This window comes from Eucalyptus grandis, chromosome 4 (genome assembly GCF_016545825.1).
Source record: "Eucalyptus grandis isolate ANBG69807.140 chromosome 4, ASM1654582v1, whole genome shotgun sequence".
NCBI classification, from domain to species: domain Eukaryota; kingdom Viridiplantae; phylum Streptophyta; class Magnoliopsida; order Myrtales; family Myrtaceae; genus Eucalyptus; species Eucalyptus grandis.
In genome coordinates this window covers 30,322,645-30,338,533 of record NC_052615.1, presented here as the reverse complement: position 1 = coordinate 30,338,533, position 15,889 = coordinate 30,322,645, and the positions used below count along the sequence as shown (strand labels likewise).

Sequence of the window (15,889 nt, the reverse complement as noted above, 5' to 3'; positions counted from 1 at the left end):
CTGAAATTCAATATAAATTGGAATTTTAATCCACTGTTTTTAAGGAGTGGTGAAAAATATGAGGCGATTTGATAAACTGTCACGAAAAACCGTCGTTACATGTATGTTCGACTTTCACGAAAACAAGGCAGCCTAGTAAAAAGCGACTCCTCGAGAAACACGGCTCTTGACGATGAAAATGAAATGCTAAGATCTGATATAAGCACAAACCCATGTATCTAGGGAAAATTAGGCTCTTGGGTTTATGTGTCTCTTCACCAAATTATGTACTCTCGCTTTTATGCTATGTTCAATTATTAACAAGCCGTTGGAGTTTCTTGATCTTGAATCAACTATTTTACTGAAGAAGATAGCTGACCTAATCCTCAGCTTTAGCGGGACAGATGCATAATTAGAGCAAGGACAGTGGATGACCCATCATAGCTCGCTAATTACTTTTTATCACAAGTTTTATAGGAGGGGAAGGCGAAGTTGACAGGATCATCTCTATAGTATCGAGATCTATCCAACTAACTGCAATTAGGAAGCGTCAGATTTGATTCTTGCGAATCTTCTTTTCTTTTATTTTGACTGCTATATGGTTAATGCAGCGTGGCATATCAGATTTCACAATTGAAAATCAAGCGACCTTGCATTCTAACATGATTGTTAGTTCGGCCTCCTCATTCATTCATTCAATTATAAATCATAACATGATTAGAATTATGTAAAAAGGGTGAGAAAAAAATTGGAAATATCGAAGATGGATCAATGGTAGGGGTGAAACTGAATGAAGGCACTCGAGTGTCTTGAGTCCAACTCAATGACTACTCAAGATCCACTTGCCTAATCTCAAGTGGAGCTTGAGCTCAAGCTATGTAAGTATCTTGTTCTATCGAGCTTGAGCTTATTCATATTGATCTTGATAAGCTTGCAAGCTTGGTCAAGCTCTTGTTATTAATTTTAGAAACATTTGATGCATATAAAAATAGACACGGTATATTTAAATTTGCATTACATTCAAGCTTATTAGATTCAAGCTCAAATTGTGTTTATAAGTTAATTGTAATCTAGAAATAGATCTTGAGTCTCTCCATTTTTCTAGTCAATCAAGATTGAGTGGGAAAATTGATATCCAATCGAGTTTTGATCGAGCTTCAAGCACCACACATGCTAGTCAGGTCGTGCTTGGCCTTGGCAGCATATCGACTCGACCGACTTGGTCCGACGACACCCGTCGGTCAATGGGAGCAAGTTAAATGTAGAGACCTAACAAAAAAAGTCCCCAAAGCATAAAAGGGAGGGTCCTATCTCAATGAAAGAAAGCACATGGGCTTGCTCCCAACAAGATACAAGAAGACAATTGAACCTGTTCCACGTAAATGTAATGGTCTTCCCCTAGAACGCAACATCAAAATCGTCGAAACTCCCAGCCACATAGGCCCCACTCCTCCCCGCCCTCTCTTTTCTCTCTCCCTTTTTTTTTTTTTAAATATTGAATTTAAGGCTTTTTTTCCTCATTTATGACCCATATTTTCCTCCTTGTTAAAATTATGAATTCTTAATGACATAATTACAGCGTACGATGGCTCACACCTAGCTAACCCACGCATTAAATAGAGACCAAAATATCTGATTTCCCATCTCATCTTCTGGACCACCAAGGACCGACACGTGCCTGAGCTCAGGGACCTTCGACCTCACTGAATCACGCCGCATGTTGGGAATCATTAGTTCCTTCTTCCTTAAAATATACTCCAAGCTTTATAATGTCTTGCTTGGAAGTATAGTCGGCATGGACCCTTCATGTCTAAACAAATTTCCCCATTGTCTTCTGTCGCCTCTGCCTTATGCAAAAGTCATCGAGTTTGTGACAAAAAAAGGAAAGGCAATCATAGGGCATTAAAATAGTGTGGGGATGATTACATATTTATATAATTGCGCACCCCATGAATTGGACCACATATTCAATTAACCTGCCCCCCCCTCACAACATCAGACTCCTTCAGTTTAAAATACAAGTTGTGGTAGCTAGAAAGATATGTACTTCTTATACATCATTACACTAGATTTAATGATGGGACGGTTTAATTTTATATTGAGGTGGGTGGAGATTATTTGAGATTCCTTTTCAATTTTGACACAAAAATGAGAGAAGGGGTTGTTCTAATTTTTCATAAACCAGTGTTTTTTTTTTTTTTTAATATCATTAAGCCCTGAGGTTGATCTTGCGTTGAAAACTGATATGCATGTAGAGACTAGCATACAAGACACAACAGATGTTCAAATTGTCACCCCAACAAATGTGATCTCATATTCGGGTCTTCACCTTATTTGGCTCATAAAATATATATTCTAACATTAACTCAGGATAAAAAAAAAAAAAAAGATTGTTTGAAATTTCTTCCCTGCACTAGCTAGCTTTGATTGTAATCCATAAACTCTCTCAATGAGTGAACTCCGTACATATGTATCCTTATTATTATTTTTAAATTTAACATGGCCAACATGGCCAACATGGGCATAAATTAGAAATGTAATGACACGAGAACAGCATAACCAGCAACTCCAGAAAATATAATACAATTAGGCACTAATGCAAACCGAACCTCATCTATATAACAGCATTGAAGGTGTCATGCCCAATCAATGTCTTGAACTGACTCTCATGTTTGTTCCACGAAACTGACGTGTTATTATAAAAAAAAAAAAATCTCAGATATACAAAATGCATAATTTAAAAATATATTCTTAAAAATGATAAATTATATCGCTTAAAATAATTAGTTGATAAAAAATAATTTTGTTATCAAGAATAATTCATAGCCTAATGTTTATGTAAATGGTAAATAATTTTTTATCGATTCAATTTTATAAGTGATATCAATAATTATTTTTAAAAATATATTTTTCAATAATTAATTCTCATAAGACAAGCCCACCCCATTAGTAATTATGGTAATTTAGATTTTATTTTCCTTTTTGGGTGAATGTATTTGTAGTGAGTTGACAAAATACTGTCTCGTGAGTTGACAAAACCTCGTGGTGCACTCCGCTGGAATGCGTCACATGATTGCAGGCGCGAATGCCGGAGACTCTCTCTAACTAATCCGGGTCAGGATTGGGGTCCGGGTCGGGGTTGCATAGTGCGTACCAAATTATCAATGTACTAAGTTACCATTGGTAACAAACAGTATTTACCAAATAAACAAGTAAAAAACGAATAGGAAGAGAGCGGTCTTGAATGACGAGTGAAACTAGAATTAATTCACGAGAGTCGCACTTTGACATAAGGGCATTAAACTCCAAAGTCAATATCAAGATAAGTGAGTTTTAGGAAAAATGCCTATTTATACGTCAAAGGATAGCATCACAAAATTTGACAAAAGCTTAGTTAATTGGGGCATGTCACGTACGTACTCAGACAACCCTACCATCCAAACCCTTCAAGAAATAAGGAACCTCTTTATATAGAACGGAAACAACGCATTGAGGTCGAGGTGAATTACATTGGGCAATGACTTTGTCTCGACTTGCTCTAACTTGTTTGGTCCAGCATTGCAAATGCTCATTTGGACTCTAAAGTCTTTGGCCAAATGCAAAACGCGTTTGGTTCGTATTTTTAACCGACTTTAGAAGATGCAATTGCATCTCAAAGGAGTCTAAGGCCTTTAGCCCACGATGGAGCTCTTGAGGTGCATCGGCAAGTTGCGTCCCAGGAATGCAAGTAGCTCGGTTCTGTTCATCTTCTCCAACCTCTCCAAGATTCTTGATCGGAGGTGATGACCAGTCGAAGGATGGCGCGGCGCCGACCGGCCGCTTGAGGTTGCCGGCCCGGCGGCACCGTCGCCCGAGGTTGCCCGGACCTCAAGTGACGCTCGGATCTCGCGACCCAGTGTCGATTGCTTGGATCGCGCGACCCAGCGACACTGAGGTCGTGCGACCCTGTGACGACTCGCGGGGTCGGGCCACCCTGTAACGGCCGCCCGAGGTCGTGCGACGACGATGGTCACCTAGGTTGCGCACGAGCGTTTTGCACGGTCGCTTAGGTCGCGCGACCCCAAGCGACGGCCACCCGAGGTTGCATGACCCGGGCGACGGTCGCTTGGTCGCTTGGGTCGCACGTGACCGAGTCCGCCATCGGCGGTCCGGTGGCCGGATTTCAAAAAAGAAAAATGGATTTTTTTGTTTTTTTAATTTAATAAAAGTAATTTACAAATGCAAATTTTACCAAACGGTATTTTGGCCAAAGTTGTATTTCAATACAAATTTTAAAACGATATTTGCATTTCGGGCCTCGTTCACCCAAAGGTATTTGCATTTTGGCAAATGCATTCCTCAAAAAGCCCGAACCAAACGGGCCCTTACTTCCAAGATAAGCTTAGCATTGACTTAAGTATGGAAGAGTCCCCAAACAACCAACCGTAGAGGATTTCTTCGTCATTTGTCCTAGCGTGAGAAGAGTTGAGAGCCAAATGTCTATAAGGTCATTTGGATTAGCAAAGATGGTTATGATCTGGATTGAATTTGTGTTAACAACATTCGAATTGGATTTGCTACAATAATTCAATTTATGCGTGCTGAGTTAGGTATAACAAGTGTCTTAGAAAAACTATACTAGACATTTAAGCTAAGTGAAAATGGAGCCTGGAAACTGCAAATTCAAGATTTGAACTCAAAACTTGCCATGTTACATCCCTCCATATTCATATCATTAGGCCAGCCATCTAGTGGCAATTGTATTGCATAAAATAAATATTTTTCAGGGTCCTCATAGAGCTTTAGCAACATTATAAAACACTCACAAATCATATGATAGCAATTCGAATTGTCCCCATGTACGCACTGATTTGTTGGGACTACCATTAAAGATATCTAAACCTACTACCTACTCAAAATGGTCATTCGATGACATAGCCATACTGGCTAGACCATCATCACTCACCTAATACAGATTTCATGCGTAGGGATTTATGATTAAATCTCCAACTTTAGAAAAAAAAAAAAAAAAAAAGAAATGAAAGAACCTGGAACTATATGTCTGAGTTAAGCAGTCCTTGCAAAGGGCGATTGTAATTAAAATTTTCCTACACTGGTCGGCAGGCTCATGAACCTCCATAAGGACAAGGCCGACCCGAAAAATTATGTTGAGTTGGATTCATCTGCCCCACAAGGTCTGGTAGGATTTTGAAAGTCTCTCCACGTTGGCCTCAATCAGGAATGAACGGGTTATATAATTATATTACAGTGAAGGCAAAAAACAATGGCTCTACAGCTACGAAGGAAAGGACCGAAGGATGAAGACAAGATCCTTCATCAGCGTCGACAAACCCTGTGAACTCTTCTTTGGATTATTCCGGGCTGTCTCGTGCTCGCGACATCAATCAGCGAAATGAAACACCATAATGGCCATGATTAAATAAGACTAATGCTCGGTGTTTAAATTAACATGGTCGGGGACGAGTACGACGCCCCTGCTTTGCCCGTGGGGCCACTGAAAAATCTTATAAGAAGACTCTTTTTCTAATCTGCCAGCTAATGAGCTTTTTATTAGTTAGTATGAATTTGAACTTTGACTTTACCTGTGACTTTGGCATTACAAATTTGACTCGCTGGAAGCTTTCAAAAAAGTAACCCAGCAATCAAAGCGAAAGAGGTCCAAAAATCAGATGAACATTACTGTGTTGGCTCCTCTCGAGTCCCGACAAGCGGAGCTCCGCTGGGGTCTCTCTGAAGGACTTTTCATCCGATCAGATTAGTCGAGAAATCACCGCCGCGCATTATTGTGGGCATCACGGGTAATTGAGCATGCAAAATCGAAACGCTTGGCATGCGAACCATAGAGTTTTCGAATACAGGTGAGTTAAAAACTGTTCATATACATAATGCTCAAAATCCTGATGAGAACATGTATATGATGTATCCTGGTTAATATAAACGGCAAAACATCTTTGTCTCACTCATTTACCCTATATAGAAATAATGGCGTGTTAACAAGAAGGCTATGGATGTGGGAAAATGATGCGAACTTTAACTCGATGTGTAATTTGATCCCTAAAATTTTAGTTTGTTCATTGTGATTCCTAAACTTAAACTCAATGTGTGATGCAATTTTAAATTTTTAATTTGTTTAATATAATTCATGTACTTTTGATATATATTCAATATAGTTTATGAATTGCATGAAAATGTTCAGTATAATATCTGGTTTTAAATTAATTGAACGACTACATTGAACATTTTCTTAGAGTTTATGGGACTATGTTGAACATATGCAAAAAGTTCAAAAGACTACATTACACAAATTAAAATTTTATGGACCACATTACATATTTAGTTAAAGTTCATGGATCACATTGAATAAATCAAATGATGAGGGATTAAATTGCATGTTAAGCCAAAATTCATGATCTATTTGTGTCATTATCTTGATGTAAATTGCTACGTCTATCATCATTAATTTCATCAAGTAACTACCCACTTCTTACGTTGCAATTCAATACAAATCTCTTCTATGACTTCTTGAAATTTTTAAAACTTAATTTCACTTTCATGATAAATCTTAGAATTTTTAATGCACTCATCCTAATAAAATCAAGGTGAATAAATAAGGTCGTGATTGTAAATTTGACTTTTCTTCTCTTCTTATCTCTCTATCAACTTACCACCCACTTCCATCGAGTTGCTACCAACTCCGGGCGTCTTTGCCTTACTTCATCTCCTATCGCATTCCACACCAAATTAAAAATAAATAAAAAAAACTCTTATCGCATTTGATTGGTAACTTCATTTTTTTATGCCCGACGATCCAATGTCACGCGCGCATCCGGATTTCAAGTTATTATGCTGCATACTGACCAGAAGATCGAGACGCATTTTCACTCAATTGATCATGGTTGAGAAGACCGTCGGTATATTTTCACCATAATTAATCCTTCCAAAGCATACATAAAATAAATAAAATTAGTGGGAAAAAATAGGGACGATCGGTTTTTCGGTCAGTCAATTCAAGGTGAAAACCGGGAATCAAACCGGTTCAAAAAATCTGGGCGAGGATACGATCAATTGGTCCAAAATCGGGAAATCGAGACTAAACCATCAATTCGATCAAATGGAACCAATTACTTATTTTTTTCCCATTACTTTTTTTCCATTACTTGGAACCGGATTGACATAATATTTACTTCACATTTTACTAATTTTTTAGAAGAAAAATAAAATAAAATAGTATATTTAGTCGATCAAATCACTGTTCTTCCTTAAAATCGGGAATTGGATTGCCAACATTAGTTCTATTTTAGGAATTAAGAATTGAATCAACACTTTCGGGAATTGCAATAAATCGGCCGATCTGGTCCGATCTAGTCCGAGTGATCCTTAGTTCAGATAATTCGTTTTGTAGGCTCCTAGGAGAAAATATTCAAAACTAGTGCCCTACCCGACCGTACGCTCAAAATCTTGCGGTAGATAACAAATCTCTCTCGCCAACCAACGTCCAAATTCAACCTCCCAAAATTAATCAAATTCCAAATCCTCATATATATATATATATATATATATATTGTCAAACAAATCCTTATTGAAAGCAATCATTTTTATTAGTCGAGGAGGTGCAAAATAAAATCAAAGCTCCCAGCTTTTCCATGCACATGCCAACGCAACACTCGCCTGGAAAAAAGAAGAAGAAAAGAAGCCGTCTTTTTTTCTTGTTCCGATACCTTCTTCAATCTCCCCTCCGAGCAAAGCCTGTACGCGTAGCAAGTAGCATAGCAACACGCTTCTCTCTCTCGCTTTCACTCATTTTGTTTTCTTGTGTTCCGGACGTGAGGGTGGAGGGGGGGTCCCATCAGCATTCATCTCCCCGGCTTTGCTCTTTTCCCCATGCTTCAAATCTCTGTACTGCCTGCGAGCGAGCAACAAAAACCTCTCTTTGAATCCAAGTCTCTCTCTCTCTGTTTCTCTGTGTTTCTCTCTCTACCCCCACATCTGGGTGTGCAAGTGTACTCCTCCTTCCTTTAACTTCAAGTCCATCTCCTGCATTTTGTCAGTGCACATTCTTGGTTACTTGGGTTTGGTGGGTAGTTACCAAATCTTGGATTCGAACTCTCTCTCCGGGTCTTCTTCGCTGGCTGCGCCGAAGCTCCTTCTTTCTTCTCCTCTGCTGGGGATTGCAGCTTTAGGACTTAACAGATAGTAGCTTCATCTTTTGGTTTTTTGTCTTTTAAGCTTTTTCTTTCCAATCCCATCTTGAGCGAATCTGGGGGGCTTTTTCCACCTGGTTTCTTGTTTTCTTTGTTGGGTCGGTGTGATCTTGTTTGGGGTTTCTTGAGCGACAGCGGTTGTTTTAGTGTAGAGATTTGTGAAGAAATGAGAGCAGTCGGTGCAGTTGGGACTCTGTTTGTTGTTTTGGGGTTCTGCTGGTGACTTGCGATTCTTTTGCGCCATACGAAGGTACGTGCTGTTTAATGTAGATCACTCTCGTATCTGATCCACAGATCTTGTTTAGTCAAAAGCTCTTGAACAGTGTTCAAATGTAAAAAAGAATCTGGACTGTGTGGAATTTTGGGTACTCTGATTCTGTGTTGTGTTGCTTTATTTTTATCAAGGAAAATCAAATATTGCAATTGATATTCTGATGCAATGGATGAGGAGAAATTTGAGATCAACAACTTGATTGCTCTCTCTGTGAGCTTTACTTCTCAGTCACCAAGATAGCACTGCTATCCTACTGGGATCTTAATTAAAGAATGCAAAATTAGTACTGGGCATAGGAAATAGTCATTATCTTGGACCTTTTGTCTAGCTCCGATGTTGTGGTTAGTGTATTTTCAATTTTCTGTGCTAAATCGTGTGTTGCTTTCTGGTTTTTGCGTAGGTTGGGCACTAATTACTTTCAAGGGAGGCCATCTATGAGGACCCCAATATGGCTTTGTCCAACTGGAATGCCCTAGATGCAGATCCTTGTGACTGGTCTGGCGTCTCTTGTTCGGCTGCTCGGGACCATGTACTCAAAATGTAAGTTTTGATCTAGACTTTTCTCGATTGTCTAGTAATCAAGAATGTATCACACCTTTTGCCCCTAGATTGCTTACACTGCCGGCAGAAGGAATGTTCTTGTTGCTCATTTTTATGTGCAATCTCTGTTTTTTGCAGAAACATTTCAAATTCGGGTTTGAAGGGTTTCTTACGCCAGATCTCGGTCACCTCACCTACTTACAGGAATTGTATGTTGTTGCTTTCAAGATATCATGCAATACACTTATGCTGTTGTCAATTCTACAAACCCGTTTCACATAAGTGAAGCTTACTCTCTGTGCGCTTGTGGCTTGCAGAATTTTGCACAATAACAACCTGATCGGGACAATTCCAAAAGAAATCGGAATGTTGAAGAACCTTAAAGTCTTGGATTTGGGGATGAATCAATTATCAGGCACAATACCTCCTGAGATGGGGAATCTGACAAATCTTATTAGAATGTATGAGGGTTCTTTAATTGTCTGTGTAGAACAGTTATAGAATATAGATGATACATTCTCATTTTCTGTTCATTGTTTGCTTTGTATGTGCAGAAATCTAGAGTCCAATGGCCTGACTGGCATGATGCCTCAAGAACTTGGAAATTTAAAGTATCTCGAGGAACTTCTGTTGGACAGGAATAAGCTTCAAGGAAATGTTCCTGCTGAAAGCAGCATCAATTTCACATCAAATGTACAGGGCATGTAAGTAGATGATCCTTGCCGGAGGTGCTTTCTCTGATTTCAGTAGTTTAGCACATCTGGATAAGGATTCATGCCCCCACCTTTGTGCCTTTGCTCAATATAATTTCTCAATATTCAACCTGCCTTTTCAACAAAATTAAAAGACTTTCCAATCATAGCCCGTGTCAGATAAACTGTACGTAGGCAATTTGTTAGCTGAAGGTGGAGATCAAGGAAATTGTCCTCAGAATATTTTTATGCCCTGTTTTGAAACTTTAAAAATGCCGGAGCGATAGAACAGTAATTGCGATTTGCAAGCTTATGGAAAATGAACTGATGTCCTTAATGACCCTTTACCAGTAAAGTTAAAGCTCAGAGATGACCATGCTAATGCAAGCCAAATATGTTGTCAACTAAGTTCTTTTAATGGGGTTATGGTGATTTGGGGGCTTTATCCTCTATATTGATGCCTTTATGCTGCCGCTTTTGTCAGGTATGCCTCAAATGCAACTTCAAGCGGCTTATGTCGCTTATCCCAGTTGAAGGTGGCAGATTTTCATTTAATTTTTGGTGGGGGCATACCGAAATGCCTGGAGTATCTTCCAAGGTGCCTTATTTTTGCTTTCTCTTGTCTGCTTTCTTTTTTCTTTGTACCTGTTTTTCACTCACTCAATCTTGCAGTGTGAGCTTTCAAGAAATTGCCTTCAAAATAAAGATGCCAAGCAGCGTTCCGGTGCACAGTGTGGTATGTTTGATGTTCATTCTTCTTTTTCCCCTGTGGTGTCAACGAAAATTAAGTGATCTGTAATTTCTGTAATGTGGTCATATGTAGGTTATGCTAAATTTTGGTTTGATGTGCAATCATGATTTATATAAGACAGTATGCTATCGCTGATTTTTGTGGTTTATTTTGAAAAGTTATATCCTATTCTATCGGTAGATTGATCTTTACTTAAGGAAAGAAAAAAATGAACCTTTTGTTACTGGTTCTTGTTTCATTATTAACAGTATCTGCTGCTTAGGTGCTTCTCCACCTGGCAAAAGCCATTCAGGTGGCGGTCCAAAAAATCACTTTGCCAAAGATAAAGCCAAGCATGAGAGAACATCAAGACCTGGCTGGTTATTGGCTTTAGAGATTGTGAGACGGGAACTATGGTGGGGACTCTGTTTCTCATTGCTCTTCTGACTGGTCTTCAGAGATGCAATAGCAAGCCGTCCATCATCATACCCTGGAAGAAATCAGCCAGTGAGAAGGACCATATTTCTGTATACGTAGGTCAGAAGTCAGCCTTCACTATGTTCGATGCATTTCCCTGGTATTTCAAAAAGTACCTACTTAAAATTTATGTTGGTTTTGCTGCAGATTCTGATGCGTTGAAGGACGTAATGAGATTTAGCAGACAAGAGCTAGAAGTAGCTTGTGAAGACTTCAGCAATATTATTGGTTCATCACCAGATAGTTTGGTTTACAAGGGCACCATTAAAGGCGGTCCTGAGATTGCCGTAATATCGCTTTTGCATCAAAGAAGAGCATTGGACAGGTTATCTAGAACTCTACTTCCAAAAGAGAGGTAATTGGTTCCTCATCCCAATATGAAACTTCAGCTTCAAAACTAGAAAACTTAGAGTTGAGATTGTGAGTACAGAAACCTGTGTTAAAGATTATGTTATGTTTTCATCCAGGTAGCAGATTTAGCTAGACTGAATCATGATAATACAGGAAGATTGTTGGGCTACTGCAAGGAAAGTACACCTTTCACACGGATGCTTGTTTTTGAGTATGCATCCAATGGGACACTTTATGAACACCTTCATTGTAAGTGAAATGACCATCCTGTTCAAAGCACGCGCTGGCCTTGGAGTGTTTTGTCACCTCCCATTTTTAACTGTAAAACTAATGCAGATGGAGAAGGCTGCCAATTATCTTGGACACGGCGTATGAAAATAGTCTTGGGCATTGCTCGTGGGTTGAAGTATCTTCATGAGCTTGACCCACCTTTACTATATCCGAGTTGAATTCCAGTGCCGTATATCTAACAGAAGATTTTTACCCCAAGGTATGCTAGTGCCTAAATCATTACATATCACACAGAGACGAAAGATTGAGCTGCTCTGTGAAAATGGATTTCCTATAAAATGTGATTGAATACCTAAAATGAGTAAAGACAGATGCAAAACAAAAAAATTGAAGAGGTTATTCTATAAAATTCATGGCTCCTTTTAGCAGGCACCTTGAAATTAATAAATATGACAACCAAGTTTTCCTCTGCTTTGCCGTTTTTGAGCACTACATTGTTTCGGTCTTTGAGTATCAGTTAAAGTACTGATGGAGAAATAGAAATGTGCAAAACCTAGGGTTTGTTTTGAGAAAAAGTTGTTTGCTAATTTCAACTGCAGCTTGTCGATTTCGAGAGTTGGAAGACGATTCTTGCGAGATCAGAAAAGCATTCGGGATCTATTGACAGTCAGGGCTCAATTTGTGTTCTTGCCAATTCCTTAGAAGGACGCCATGAGGATATTCAGGGAAATATCTATGCTTTTGGGGTACTTCTGCTGGAAATAGTGAGCGGAAGACCTCCATACTGCAAGGACAAAGGGAGCTTGGTAAAATTGGGTAAGTAGTCTTATGAAACTCATTTCTTTGACATGAACTTCCGCATTGAAAATATATCGAAGGGTCATGGGAGACTTCAAATGATCTTTGCGATTAATTTCTTTTCTCTGCAGGCTAAGGAATATCTCGAACTGCCAGAAGTAATGTCCTACGTGGTTGACCCTGAGTTGAAACATTTCCAGTATGAGGACCTTAAAGCGGTGTGCGAGGTGGTGAACTTATGCCTAAATCCAGATACTACCAAGCGGCCTTTGATGCAAGAAATAAGCTCCATGTTGGAGACCCGGATCGACACATCTTTTTCTGCCGAGCTGAAGTCGTCGTCTTTGGCATGGGCTGAGCTTGCGCTTTCATCATAGCAGAGCTGAAGTTTGATTTGAAAAGCTAACATACTGTAAATCAGGAACATGTAAGTGTAATACTCGTCATTGATACCTCATCTCTCAATTTTCTTACTGGTTCATGTAAATGTTTCGAGTGCTAGAAGGAAAAACAAAGAGTGTCGAGCTTGACAGTGTACTCCGTATGTACCATTTATTGATGGGTACAGTTCTGAAGCTACAACCAATGGATTAGGATGTCTTGAGCTTCTTCCCCAATATAATCCTTGGCTTAGGCTCAAATTTAACTTTTCTTTCTGTCCTTTCCAAGGAGATTCAATTTGGTGGGCTCATATAAGAGTCTGAAGCTTTTGGTTAGGGTTTCAGTGTAGGATCAATGGGAAAAAAATGGCATCTTTCAACTTGGGATATTAGAGGTCAGACCATATTCTCTCCCCTACTGCTAAGGGGATTGAGATCATTTTGCCGTGTAATGTCTCCTCCAATGTCATCCCGGTGTATAGAAATTCTGTAGCAATGATCAGAATGCAGGATGATAAATCGATGGTGGCGAGAAAATGATGCTGTTCTATCAGGCCAACAGCCGTCGGTGAGACGTGTCATCACTTCCATGGTACCAATAACGTCTCAGGATTGAATGACATCTCATTTCCCCAAACTGGTTTGGAAGAGAACATGACTTGCGCTCTGATTTGCCTTTCCATTCATAATTATCTAGTTTCCTCTCGTGATCTATTGGAGACCTGAACCAACTGAATTCTGGCCAAGATGAGTGAGTTAACGTACTGCTTTTGCTTCCCTGGCCAGATCATCTCAGACCTTGATAAGCTTGCAGTGAATCTCATATCATTCCCAGGGCTTCAATTCTTCATGGCCGGTTTCCGACATCTAATTTTCAGGCTCTCAAAGCTACCGTGTGTGCGCAGTCCAGGAGCTCACGCGCACCAGCACTGCAGGAAACGAATGATGGAATCAGCTGGTTATTTGCTTGCTTTTTTCTATTTTGTTGTGCTCTTTTTCGTTGAGCTCGAGTCAATATCATTTTCTGCACTTGAGGCAAGTGCATATCAACATGTAACAAGAGGATAGATGCTATCGCTGAGCTTGAAATCAAGGGCAATTCCCGGGCATTACCAACTTCCACTGAGCTCAAACTTTGATGCCTCTCAGCCCCTGTACAATCCAGAGACGTCGAATTCACAAGGAACGTTTCTCCTGCCCACCGCCAGTGTCACATTTGGTCCACGTTTGGTGTTCTTGACGTAAGAGTGCATTTGAGAGAGTTCGAGTTCAGCGTCCTTGATAGAATAACATTCATTCATAATTGGAAATGAATCCCTTAAGAAGCTGATTGAAGTCTCACACATGTTGACCAATATTCAATATGGACTGGGCATGGCCTCGATAGATACACGAGGGTGTTTGTGCAGAATTGCACAAGAACGCCTGCAATAGCCCAGCGTCCACCATGCCATCGTTTGATTCAATGTGCAGCCCATCTGCATCATGGACACTTGTTAACGTTGAAGCATTTCTCAGCGAGGAACACCATCGAGAGACAATGATTGAGGCATTTGGTGGAATGGGATTCCTTTGCTGATGATTCAATAACAAGCGAACCAAACGAGCGCTAAACGACTCAATTACCGCATGCGCTTTAAGTGAGGCCAAGCTTATCCACCTGCTTTGCAAATGCTAAAACTAAGGTATAATCAAAGAAGATGCAAGTAACAGTCGTCCTAAAAGACTTGACCACATAGTGGTTTTAATAATATTAGGTTCTATGCATAGACGATGATACTCGCAAATTAAACCTTGCTGCTATCTTTTATGTGCTTTTATATATTGACATTAAACTGCTAAAGTCTAAGAAAATATATTCTGCATCATACTCCAACAATTTGCACATATGACTTTCAATTGTTATAAGAGCCGAGTCTCGAGTTGGATTCCTCCCACCTCCTTTTTCATCTATTTAAGGGTTCCCCTTTCATTATATGCAACAGGGTTTCAAAAAATCTTTCGCCCACAAGCATTAGGTTTGCATATTTAAGGCCTTCGTCATCAAATCGACCTTTAGTAAAGGGGAGTGTTATAGGGGAGTGTTATAAACTTTTGGAATAAATGTTTGCCCAAGTAACCTTCAGTAAATCTACGGATTACTATGATTTATTCACGTTTTGTTACATCGAATAGATTGTACTATTCCTAGCAAAAAAAAAAAAAAAGAAAAAAAAGAATAGATTGTACTATGTACTAGAGACAAGTTGGAGAGCATGGCAGATGTGGGGGCTTTCAACTGATTGCGAGAAGAAAGTGTACCAATGCCTCTTGATTAAGGTTACTGTCTCATGCGCTATGAGACGTGAGCAAAGACGATGCAGATTGCAGATTAAGTCGACAGGAAGGTAGAGCAGTGGCGTTTACATACTCCGCCCCCTCCGTAAACCGGAGGCTGTTTCTTGTATGGCATTGACAACAAAAACAAGGGCACACATCACAAACTACACCGGTAATTGAAAGAAAGTGTTGCATTGATGCTGTTACAAATTTCACAAGTTTACAGATGATAAATGAAATAGAACAGTTTCTCCCATATGCAAAGAACTGGAAATTACAATCCCTGGTTGTGTATCAGAACAGAACAATATTTCTGCATTGATGTAACTGAGTAATCAAGAGGAAAATCTTTGTTGACTGATAGAGGTAGATTCCTTAAGAGCACATATTACTAGTTTACCATTCCTTCATTTTCTGTACGAGTCCCAAAGCACACCCAAATCAACATTACCTCCCGAAAGGATGATCCCTATATGGTTACAATCCTTCCAAGCAGGATTACTCATAAAGCTTTCTGATCGAACAGCCGCAAGACCAATGGCTCCACTTGGCTCCACCGCCACTTTCAGAATTTCATAGCAAAGTCTCATCGCTTCCACGATGTCCGTATAGATCCACAACTATGACATCATCGACTAGATCACGTACTACAGGCCTGCTCCACCAGAAGATGAACAGGAAATCGCATGAAATTGACAAGCATATAAATCAGTTGGTCAAGGAAAAGGGCAGTTCAGCCTCATAGCATGCAATTCTTTGTCAAGTTGTGTCAAACTTACACATGGAAGCACAAAAAATATATTAAGGCATTTGAGAACTGACTATTATGAAATATCAAATACATGTGTTTGGTTTGAGGACTATAATAATTTCAGTATGAAACTCACCATGTAAATTCTCTAGAGAAGCTCGAAGCC

At 39.5% G+C, this 15,889-nt stretch overlaps 1 pseudogene; it reads left to right on the top strand.

The window, feature by feature from the left end:
* The first annotated feature begins 3,660 nt into the window (after positions 1-3,660).
* On the top strand, positions 3,661-12,914 carry LOC120292609 (annotated as a pseudogene).
* Positions 12,915-15,889: the final 2,975 nt, after the last annotated feature.